This window comes from Eubalaena glacialis, chromosome X (genome assembly GCF_028564815.1).
Source record: "Eubalaena glacialis isolate mEubGla1 chromosome X, mEubGla1.1.hap2.+ XY, whole genome shotgun sequence".
In the NCBI taxonomy this organism is placed as follows: domain Eukaryota; kingdom Metazoa; phylum Chordata; class Mammalia; order Artiodactyla; family Balaenidae; genus Eubalaena; species Eubalaena glacialis.
This window is the reverse complement of record NC_083736.1, coordinates 32,664,163-32,677,282: the sequence shown is the minus strand read 5'-3', so window position 1 is coordinate 32,677,282 and position 13,120 is coordinate 32,664,163.

Below are 13,120 nucleotides of genomic sequence, written 5' to 3'. Positions count from 1 at the left end.
ATCAAAATGTCCAGGAAGGAGCCTTTTATGGGGATAGAAATTGACAAGCTGATTTTAAAATTTATATGATATTTGTAAAGGACCTATAGAATAGCTAAGATATTTTGAAAAAGAGAACAAAGTTGGAGTACTTATATTACTTGATTCAGAATTTACTATAAAGCTACAATATTCAAGACAGTGTGTTACTGGTGTAAAGATATTGATAGATATATAGATAAATTGAACATGATTGAACACCTAGAGATAAACCCACACATAGGTGATCAATTGATTTTCCAGTGTTGCCAATGTAGTTCAATAGGGGAAAAAGTCCTTTATATAAATGGTACTAGAATAACTGGTTATCTCCATGGGAAAAACAATGAACCTTAGGCCTAGCTTCACACCTTACACAAAAATCAATGAATAGAGGCTTATAAACAAACACGAAAAGGTAAAAGCCAAATTTTTAAAACCTGTAGGAGAAAAGAGAAAAAAAATACTGATTTTGGGGTAGGAAAATATTTTTTAGAGAATACAGAAAGCACAAACTACAAAAAAAATGGTAAATCAGTCTTTAGCAAAATTAAATTATTAGGCAAACTATAGACTGGGAGATAATATATGTGATACATATATTTGTCAAAGAATTGATCTTTGGAATATAGTGAAAATCTTACAACTCAATAATAGGACAACAAAGAATCTAACAAAAAATGGGCAAAAGATTTGAAAAGACACTCAAAACAGAATGGACAGAAAGCACATTAAAATGTCCTTGACATCATGAGCTGTCAGAGAAATACAAAATAAAATCAAAATGAACTTCAGCCCTCTAGAACTGCTGAAATTAAAGCAAGCAAACAAACAAACAAAACCTAACAATACCAAGTTTTATCCAGAAAGTGGGGCAACTGGAACTTTCATACACTGCTGGTTTTAGGGCATATTGATACAGTCACCATAATAATCACTTTAGAAGTTTCTTACCAAGTTAAATTTATATCTATCGTATGAACAAGCAATTTCGCTTATAGGTATTTACCCAAGATAAATGACCATATATGTCCACAAAAATACTTGTCCATTATTATTCTTGGTATTTGTATTCATAAAAGCTAATGAGAGGAGACAATCCAAATATTCATCAACATGGCAGTGACTGAACAACCTCTGGTATATTTATCCAATGGAATACTACACAGCCACAAAAAGAATAAACTACTAATAAAGGAACAAAATAGATAAATCTCAAATCTATTATGTTGAGTGAAAGAAGCAAGACACAATAGCCTATATTCTGTATTTAGTTTTAGAATGGATAAAAATAATTTATAAAGTTAGAAATTAGACGAGTAGTTGCTCACAGAGGAGTACTGATAGCAAACGGGACAAAAGATAATTTTCTGGAGTGACAGAAATGCTCAGTATCTTGATTGGAATCATGGCTATATAAGTACAAATATTTGACAGAACTCATCAAACTGTACACTTAAAATGGGTGCATTTTATGCCAATTATACCTCAGTAAAGATGAGTCAAAACTCACTGAACTGACTAAACTGTAAAATTTTAATGGGTGTATTTTATTCTATGTAAATTATACCTCAATAAAGTTAACTTAAAGAATGTTGCTGTATTTAAAGAATGTTAAAGAATGTAATTGAAAAAAAGAACAAATATTTATGTTCAAGAATATTCACCTCATATCACTTTCAATAACAAAAACATTGGGAAAAAATGAAACATTTAAAGTCATGGTGGATCCATAAAATGGAATATTATTCTGGAATATTAAATTGGAATCATATTATCAATTATAGTTGAGGATACTAGATGCATATATACTATATGATTTTCCTTAAGTATAATTCTATACATAGGATAGATACAAGAATATAACAATGATAAAAATCGTCATATTTTAAGCTTTGTGGGCCATATGGTCTCTCTTGCAAGTACTCATCCCTACTTTAGTAGTGTGCAAACAGCCATAGACAATTTGCAAACAAATGGGCATAGGTGTGTGCCAATAAAACTTTACTGACAAAAGTAGACAGTGGGGACTTCCTGGTGGTGCAGTGGTTAAGAATCCGCCTGCCATTGCAGGAGACACAGGTTCGAGCCCTGGTCCGGGAAGATCCCACATGCTGCTGAGCAAATAAGCCCGTGCGCCACAACTACTGAGCCTGCACTCTAGAGCCCATGAGCCACAACTGCTGAGCCTGTGCACCACAACTACTGAAGCCTGTGCTCCTAGAGCCTGTGCTCTGCAACAAGAGAAGCCACCGCAATGAGAAGCCCGCACACCACAACGAAGAGTATCTCCTGCTCTCCACAACTAGAGAAAGCCCGCATGCAGCAACGAAGACCCAACGCAGCCAGAAAAAAAAAAAATAGAGAGTGTGCTGGATTTGGCCATAGACTGCTGAAACTGCTTTATTTACTTAATTATTTTTATTTAGTGATTTTTTTTATACAGCAGGTCCTTATTAGTTACCTATTTTATACATATTAGTGTATATATGTCAATCCCAATCTCCCAATTCATCCCAAACACCTGTCCCCCTTTCCCCCCTTGGTGTCCATACATTTGTTTTCTACATCTGTGTATCTGTTTCTGCCTTGCAAACTGGTTCATCTGTACCATTTGTCTAGATTCCACGTATATACGTTAATATACGATGTTTGTTTTTCTCTTTCTGACTTACTTCACTCTGTATGACACTCTCTAGGTCCATCCACGTCTCTACAAACAATCCAATTTCATTCATTTTTATGGCTGAGTAATATTCCATTGTGTATATATACCACATCTTCTTTATCCATTTGTCTGACGATGGGCATTTAGGTTGCTTCCATGACCTGGCTATTGTAAATAGTGCTGCAATGAACATTGGGGTGCATGTATCTTTTTGAATTATGGTTTTCTCTGGGTATATGCCAAGTAGTGGGATGGCTGGGTCATATGGTAATTCTATTTTTGCTTTTTAAGGAACCTCCATACTGTTCTCCATAGTGGCTGTATCAATTTACATTCCCACCAACAGTTCAAGAGGGTTCCCTTTACTCCGCACCCTCTCCAGCATTTGTTGTTTGTAGATTCACTAATGATGCCCATTCTAATCAGTGTGAGGTGATACCTCATTGTAGTTTTGATTTGCATTTCTCTAATAACTAGTGATGTTGAGCAGCTTTTCATATGCCTCTTGGCCATCTATATGTCTTCTTTGGAAAAATGCCTATTTAGGTCTTCTGCCCATTTTTTGATATGGTTGTTTGCTTTTTTAATACTGAGATGCATGTGCTGTTTATATATTTTGGAGATTAATCCACTGCCCATTGATTTGTTTGCAAATATTTTGTCCCATTCTGAGGTTGTCTTTTCGTCTTGTTTATAGTTTCCTTTGCTGTGCAAAAGCTTTTAAGTTTCATTAGGTCCCATTTGTTTATTTTTCTTTTTATTTCCATTACTCTAGGAGGTGGGTCAAAAAAGATCTTGCTGTGATTTATGTCAAAGAGTGTTCTTCCTATGTTTTCCTCTAAGAGTTTTATAGTGTCCGGTCTTACATTCAGGTCTTTAATCCATTTTGAGTTTACTTTTGTGTATGGTGTTAGGGAGTGTTCTAATTTCATTTTTTTACATGTAGCTGTCCAGTTTTCCCAGCACCACTTATTGAAGAGACTGTCTTTTCTCCATTGTATATCCTTGCCTCCTTTGTCATAGATTAGTTGACCATAGGTGTGTGGGTTTATCTCTGGGCTTTCTATCCTGTTCCACTGATCTATATTTCTGTTTTTGTGCCAGTACCGTATTGTCTTGATTACTGTAGCTTTGTAGTATAGTCTGAAGTCAGGGAGTCTGATTCCTCCAGCTCCGTTTTTTTTCCCTCAAGACTGCTTTGGCTATTTGGGGTCTTTTGTGTCTCCATACAAATTTTAAGATTTTTATTCTAGTTCTGTAAAAAATGCCATTGGTAATTTGATAGGGATTGCATTGAATCTGTAGATTGCTTTGGGTAGTATAGTTATTTTCACAATATTGATTCTTCCAATCCAAGAACATGGTATATCTCTCCATCTGTTTATGTCATCTTTGATTTCTTTCATCAGTGTCTTATAGTTTTCTGCATACAGGTCTTTTGTCTCCCTAGGTAGGTTTATTCCTAGGTATTTTATTCTTTTTGTTGCAATGGTTAATGGGAGTGTTTCCTTAATTTCTCCTTCAGATTTTTCATCATTAGTGTATAGGAATGCAAGAGATTTCTGTGCATTAATTTTGTATCCTGAAACCTTACCAAATTCATTGATTAGCTCTAGTAGTTTTCTGGTGGCATCTTTAGGATTCCCTATGTATAGTATCATGTCATGTGCAAACAGTGACAGTTTTGGTTTTTTTTTTTAACATCTTTATTGGAGTATAATTGCTTTACAATGGTGTGTTAGTTTCTGCTTTATAACGAAGTGAATCAGCTATACATATACATATATCCCCATATCTCCTCCGTCTTGTGTCTCCCTCCCACCCTCCCTCTCCCACCCCTCTAGGTGGTCACAAAGCACCGAGCTGATCTCCCTATGCTATGCGGCTGCTTCCCACTAGCTATCTGTTTTACATTTGGTAGTGTATATATGTCCATGCCACTCTCTCACTTCATCCCAGCTTACCCTTCCCCCTCCTTGTGTCCTCAAGTCCATTCTCTACGTCTGCGTCTTTATTCCTGTCCTGCCCGTAGATTCATCAGAACCATTTTTTTTTTTTTAGATTCCATATATATGTGTTAGCATATAGTATTGGTTTTCTCCTTCCTCTGGTCCATAGTCCTCTGCCTTTTCATTTTGTCTATCTTACTGTGAATGTGGTTTTTGTTCCACAGGCTGCAGGATTGTAGTTCTTCTTGCTTCTGCTGTCTGCCCTCTGGTGGATGAGGCTATCTAAGAGGCTTGTGCAAGCTTCCTGATGGGAGGGACTGGTGGTGGGTAGAGCTGGTTGTTGCTCTGGTGGGCAGAGCTTAGTAAAACTTTAATCCGCTTGTCTGCTGATCCGTGGGCCTGAGTTCCCTCCCTGTTGGTTGTTTGGTCTGGGGTGACCCAACACTGGAGCCTACAGGCTCTTTGCTGGGGGTAATTGTGGACTCTGGGAGGGCTCATGCCAAGGAGTACTTCCGAGAACTTCTGCTGCCAGTGTCCTTGCGGTGAGCCACAGCCATCCCCCGCCTCTGCAGGAGACCCTCCAACACTAGCAGGTAGGTCTGGTTCAGTCTCCTATGGGGTCACTGCTCCTTCCCTCTGGGTCCTGATGCGCACACTACTTTGTGTGTGCCCTCCAAGAGTGGAGTCTCTGTTTCCCCCAGTCCTGTCAAAGTCCTGCAATCAAATCCCACTAGCCTTCAAAGTCTGATTCTCTGGGAATTCCTCCTCCTGTTGCCAGACCCCCAGGTTGGGATGCCTGACGTGGGGCTCAGAACCTTCACTCCAGTGGATGGACTTCCGTGGTATAAGTGTTCTCCAGTTTGTGAGTCACCCACCCAGTGGTTATGGGATTTGATTTTATTGTGATGGCACACCTCCTACCATCTCACTATGGCTTCTCCTTTGTCTTTGGATGTGGGGTATCTTTTTTGGTGAGTGCCAGTGTCTTCCTGTCGATGACGGTTCAGCAGTTAGTTGTGATTCTGGTGCTCTCGCAAGAGGAAGTGAGCACACGTCCTTCTACTCCGCCATCTTCTGAAACTGCTTTAGATGACAGCTCTTTTATCATGTAAAAATAGCCTTTATTATTAGGTCTTTTACCCATTGTTTAAAAGAAGGTCCTACAATTTTCTCAATGTGTTAGGGGCATAATAGACACATTTGATTTCAAATAGAATATATCAACTGACGAAAGTTTGCATGATTGATTTGTTGAATTTAAAAATGCATAACCTGTAAACAATGAGTCATCAAATTCCTTTAAAAATCTATTTATACCAGCTATATTTTATTCATAGTATTTTTTCTGCACAGAACAAAGGGATTATAGTTGTTTGTCAGGAAAGCAGAAACCAAGACAGAAAACCTTAATAAACATGAAAACTCACTGAGCAAAATAATACCCATTTTTCATCCTACATATATTTCAGACATTTCCATTTGTATTTTGAACTATGAAAAAAAAAAGACTAAGGAAAAGAAAAGACAAAGTAACAATGATTTGCAACGGAAAAGAAAGTATATCTTTTAATATTCAGAAAACCTTTAAGTAGTCTAATAGGGTCAAATAAGCTCTTTCAGTTTCCCCAACAAAACTGAGAATGGATAAGGATAAGAGAGGCAAAGATTCCTGAAAGTGTAAGAGTTGTTTAGGCACCTTCAGAGCTGGCAGAAGGCACACACCATGTATACTATGTTCACCAAACAGTGAACATACAGCTCCCAGCTCCTGCACCCACATCAGTATTAAATTTACCATGAATAACTCAGACTTGGTAATTGCTGATGGTTTTCTTATTTCAACTTACATCATAGTTACAAAATTATGTCAATGTCAATAATTTCTATGAAATATAGCATATATATATATGTTTGCCTCGGGTTTGATTGCACAGGGACTAAGAGATTACGTGTGAGCCCTTAGGAGTTTCTTAGTCAAAGGCCAAGACTCTTTCCTATATCACTTATAAAGTCACAAGTTTAGCTTCTGTGTTAGTTATGGACCCATAATGTAGCTCCATTGGTATGTCATCTTAAGCAACGTCAGACAGTTGACCATTTCACTAAGATTATTTGCAGACTCTATCTTCACCAGGCAAAATCTCAGGTATGGAGAGTTGAGTAGTTCATTAAACTCCTCAGCTTAAAATACATTAACCTCCCCCATCGGTGGAGTTTAATTGTAATCTTCCCTTTTCCCCTATTTTCAATCCCATTATCTTCTATTCTGTAACATCTCTGCTAATGAACATCTCTGCTAATGTGTTTGACATATGTCTTTACATATGTGTAAGTCCTTACAAAATATACTGTGGCATGTGTGTGTGCATTCACATGCTTATAAATTTAATTTTACACATGAGGAATATGAAGTTCCTGTGCATGCACTTGGATGGAGGTGACACTAAACAAGTAGATATACAGGCTTTTAACTCAGAAAGGTGATTTTTAGAGAGAACACTGGGGAGTCATCAGCTTTCAGATGAAAGTAGGAAATGAGGGGCTAGTGTAGAAAATGCATGCAGTATGCATGAAACAATGCAGTGGGTTGAAAATGGTCTCATAAATGTCTGGGCTGAGGCGGATTCTGTATCTGGAGAATATGGTGAATTAAACCAGAGGAGAAAGAAGATCTAAGAGTGAATCTGAGTCACAGAGGAGGAAGGATGCCAGGAATTAGGGCTAATTAGTTGATATTACGCATCAGATTAACGGGAGTATGGCAAGGTCTCAAACAGAAGATGGTAATAAAGAGGACAGATCGTTCATGCAAGAAATTTGAGTATGAAGCGATGGAAATATTTTTTAAAAAACACAGGGAAATAATTGCATAGAACATGAGGCTGAAGAAGCTTGTTGCATTTGTTTTTGTTTTGTTTTTTACTGTGTAAAAGATAAATAGCAAACTGATTGAGGGTATAGAAAAGTAACGATCTGAGATACTTGAAGAGACAAGAGAAGTGAATCCAAAGCACTGGTGTGGGACTAATCTTGGACAGGATATAAGGTTCACGCCCTGGAGGAAAAAACTGAACTAGATTCATTATCTCAGCAAATGGCCTCATCATTTCCCCAGTGCCAAAACCAGAAATCAGGGAGTGGAACCTGTCTCCTCTTTGGTCTTCTCTCTTTTTCCTGCATCCAGACACCACATCTAGACTACTCTAGGCTACATCTAGACTACCACGTAATTGCTCTTAGACTTGAAATGAAATGTGTTTCTTTTATTTTCCTTTTTTGTCTTCTCTGTTATTTTCTTAGTACTGGCTCTCATCAATTTTGATCTCAATTTCTACACATGCTGACACTCATTCCTCATCCCTTCATTATCCACTCCCTTCACTGTTCAAGAGAGAGCCTTCTAAAATGCAAATCTGGTCATGTGACTTCATGCTTAAAAAAATCCTTCCATGGCCCCCATGACCTTTGGAATAAATTCATCTCTTGAGTATCACTTAATATGGTCTTTCATGAGTTGTCCCCTGCTAACCTCAGACTCATTTTTTATGTCCCAGAATCCCATTGTTCCCTCTGCTCCAGCCCTACTCAGCACCTTAAGTTTCCCTGCACACTCCAGATTCTCTAACCATCCATGTTTGCACCTGCTGCTGCCCCTGCTTCGATGCCTAAAACCACAGAGAAACTCAAAGAACAGACTCGTTTATTATGTGAGCAAAAGGAATGATCCTTGGTCTAGACCCCTAAGGGGATTGGAAACACAGGGACACAGAAGGCATGAATAGTTTACCCAGGGAGACAGATGAATGAATGTCTTCTTGCTTTCTTACCTAGGAACTTAGAACACGTGTTTTTTTCTGAACTTAGATATAGCTTCTTCTCAGAAGTCGTCACTGATTTCCTGTACACTGAGTTATGACTTGGGGCCCCTCTAAAGGCTTTGCCTCACTCTTTGCCATTATCCCGATGAATGGGTGTAGAGCAATCTATTTTTATCTGTCTCTCTAGCAGGGCTGTTCATTCCTTATATGTCCTTGTGATTCCAATCCCCATAGAAGTATGGACTAAGTATTATTCATTTTGCTCAAAAAATAAATGAGTCCATCCTTTGAGTTTCTCTGTAGTTTTAGCACAACTTGTATGTTTGGATAATAACATTTCTTTTTTTTTGCAAGAAGCAATACCAGAAGTCACCTGGTTCATTTCTTCATATTTTGCAGTGGAAACATACACAGAAAGGTTAAATGACTTACTCACTGCCAAAAACCGCAGGGACATAAACTCTGGTATCTTCCCCTGGTGCTGGCTCTGATACACCAGAACTCATATGCTTAAACAGCTCCCTCAGCAGAAGTAGCAACAGCAGCCAACAGGCAGAGCTCTGCATTTCCAGTGTTTCTCCCAGAACCTTTGTGTGGGACTTGACCCGCGGCAGTGGGCAGTGTGGATGAGAATGGAATGTGCTAAATATTCTGTTAGGTGAATTTAAGATGATTATATGTTTAAACTCCTTAGCCTTGAGATTGGCACATACTGGGCACTTCAAATACGTTGGTCCTCTTTTTCATGTACTTTTCGGTTTCTGCCGCTGAAATCTCAGCTTACTGTCATGGATAATTATTGTTCATACTGATGATGATTGACAAAGGTGAATGTTTGTAATATGTATTCAAGATATTGTGATTTGTCCCTTCTTCTCTTGTCTCAGCTCCCTCACATGCCCTCATGTATCTTTTGCTCTGTAAGCTCCATTCTACTTTTAGTTCTTTCAAACCTCCATGCCTTCATACAGTACCATGATTTTGTAAATGCTATTCCCTCTGCCAGAAATATCTTCTGTCCTTGTCTTCCTAATAATCTGGGACTGCTACACTTAGCTCAAACCTCACCTTCTCTGAGAAAAGTTATCTAAATGTTCTTCCCCCAAGGGGTTAGCCTCCCTCCTCTGTGCTTCTGTCTCCCTCATATAGTCCCATCTTTCTCAATATGTCCTAGGATTGTTGGGCTGAGACATTAACATCTTACTTGTCCATCCTTATCTCCAGTGCCTAGAATTGTTCTCAATATTTAATAGATATGTTTTTAAAGAATTTCCATTGACTAAACTAATCTCTGTCACTGAATGTCAAATATATCTGATTGGAAAACTGAAAAAAATCATGATCCAAATACTTATGATATAGAAATTATGTAATATGTGATGAATACACAGAATTCACTAGTAAATCAAAGGCTAAAGTCAGGAAAAGTAGAATAATTTGAATATTTTTTGTTGAGTATTCTGTATGCAGTGCAGTTCAATGAGGGGAAGTGATGAATATATCAATCAGAGTTAAAATAATATCAGTTTATAGACACCATTTAATGCTCAGAAGAAGCTTATGAGGGAGGTACTATTTTTACCGCCATATTTTAGATAAAGGAACTGAGACCCAAAGTCACACTGTTCATAAATGATAGAACCAAAATTAAAACAGTTTTTTTTTGACTCTAGAATAATATGCTAAAATATTATGCTAGTTCCTAAAGGAACTGTCTCCAAAAATATCAAAGCAGCATTACATGAAATGAACAGATAAGCCAAGTTCAGTTCATTTTTTTTGGTAAGTTGAGAAGAGTTAATCTGATGGATCATCTCACTTAGCTAAACATCCCATTCTACTTAAGGATACATGTTTAAAAATAACATTATGAATCTTTCATAATTTATTTATTTGTATCATTCAGAATTTTGCTAAAACAAATGTAAACAATGTTCTGTCCACCATGTTCTCACCACGCTGTTTAGTTCTAAGTGTTTTTCCTCCTAATATGAGTTTCTGTGTCAGGACTTGGACTGGACTGTTAACCACTGGCCTCTCTCTGGGCAGCGCTCCTGTTATGCCTGCAAACACTGTGTCACATGAAATGAGATCAAATGCAGTAAGGGTATCTTGTTCTTGTCAGCAGTGATGAATATAATACCAGTTGCCTAAACCTGCACACCTGAAAATAGAAACTGGCTTGAAGATCCTCTTAAAATCCCAATTCTTAGTTACATACATTGCCAGGAACTTGTGAAAGTATTTTTCTGTTTGTTTTCTCTAGGCTCTGTACAGCTTTATACTATTCACCTAATGTGTTCAGTGATACAGTTAAAACTAGGAAATGTAATAACCAACATATGAGCCCAGCACTACTCCCATCTGTTTGAAGTCATACTCTTCAAAGTGTGAGCTTTGACAGAATGTTCTCCACAGGGTTCTTGTGAACCTCAGCAGCTAGTGCATTGATGAAGGATGTTGAGTAAATCCCACTTACTGAATAGGAAATCCCAACAGGTTCCTAATGTCCATTAACCATATGGCTTTGATATAACTTTGATTTTCTGTGCTCTTAGCCAGAGAGCCCAAACTACCAAGGAACATCATTTCTTTCAACTCTAGAAATGCACAGCGTAAGATTATACCACTTTCCAGCTTTGGATGGATATTAGTGAAAAATTAAATCAAAGAGTGGCAATGGCCCCAGACTTTCCAGTCTTGCTCTTGCCATTAGGCAATGATATTGGGTCACTTTTGTTTGGTCATGTTATGTAGTTGGTTTCCCATGAAATCTGTTCACTAAACCAACATTAGAGAGAAGCAACAGTAGGACTGCAAACCCTTGGGGCAATAATATAACCAACTAAGCAAATAGATCATGCTACAATTCCTGGGAAAGGAACACTCAGGAAGCAATGTGGAGGCCATCATAACATTGAGTCAAAGAGACAGAGCTGGAAGATCAAGGAGGCCAAAACAGCTGGAGTTCATAGGACAGAGTACTAGAGAGAGAATTCTGGAGATCTGCAGAGTCCCAGGTGAATACTGATCAGCAAACACATGTGAAGTAACTCCTTGAGACCAGAGAGAGAATTGCCTAAAGTTATTAGAGTCAGCAATCCCTGGGGCTCACACAGGACTAGGAAGGATTCCCATTCCCATTGGCCAGAGTAAAAAACCTCATAATTATTGGGGCACAGAGTATTCAAAAGTGTCTTGCCCCAGTTGTGGTTAAAAATTAGCCATAGACTAAACACTCATCTGGTCCTTCTCCACAAACCTGAAAATTAATGCCTAAGAAGATTGGTTTTCAAGTAACTTAATTGTATTCAGGATAAAAGATCAAAAATAGTTCAGGAATACAAATATACCAATACATCTAATACCTAACCAGGTAAAAACTGCAATGTTGGCATGCAATAAAAAATGAACAGGCATGCAAAGAAGGTGGAAAATACAACCCTTATTGAGAAGAATAACTGTTTAATCATTTAAAGTTGAAACACACCCAGAATTGACACAAACGATAGAATTAGGAGACAGGGACATTATAACAATTATTGTAATTGCATTCTATATATCCAAGAAGCCAGAGGAAAGATGGAACATCTTAAGTAGAGACATGGAAAAGTATAAGAGACTCAAAATGAAAGTCTAGATATAAAGTGACTATGTATAAGATGAAAAGTACACTATATGGGAATAACAGCATATTAGACATTGCAGAAGAAACTACTAGTGAACTTGATGACATAAAAATGGAAAGTATACAAAATGGAACACAAAGGAAAAAAGGAAGACTGGAAAAAATTTAATAAATCATCAGTGAGCAGTGGAACATCTTTAAGAAGTTTCATTTTTGTAAATTTGATGAAAATTATAAACGCACACATCCAAGAAGCTAAAGCAGAACTTAGAGGAAAGTTTATAACATTAAATGACTAACTTTTGAAACAATAAAGGTCTCAAATCAATCTCATCTTCCAACTTAAAAGCTACAAAATAAAGAGCAAATAAACTCAAAGTAATTAGAAGAAATGAAATCACTCAGAGTACAGTAAAAATAAATGAAACATATAACAGAAAATATATAGAGAAAATCAATGAAAGTAAAAGCTGATTCTTTGAGAAGATGAATAAAATTATTGTGTTTAACCAGTGTGATCAGAAATAAAATTGAAGGCATACAATACTAAGGTCAGGAATTGATAGTTAACATCACTGTACATTCAACAGTCATTAAAAATGATAATAAATGAATATTAAGAACAACTTTATGCCAATAAATTTGGCAACTTAGTTGACGATGGGCAAATTCCCTGAAAGACACAAACTATCAAAGGCAACTCAAGAAACATAGAACCTGACTTCTACTCTATTAAATAAATGGAATTTGTAGTTAAAATTATTTCTGCAAATTGAATTGCAGGAGAAGATGGCTTCAATGGTAAATTTCAGCAAATGTTTCAGGAAGAAACTATATTAAGTCTACATGAATTCTTCCAGAAAATAGAAGATAAGTGAATACATAACAAGTCATTCTATGAGGCCAGCATTACTCATATCAAACCAGACAAATACATTATAGATAAAGAAAACCATAAGCCAATATCCCTCAAAATTAAAAAAAAAATCAAATTCACCAATATCTAAAAATGATAATACATTACAACAATTTGGTGTTC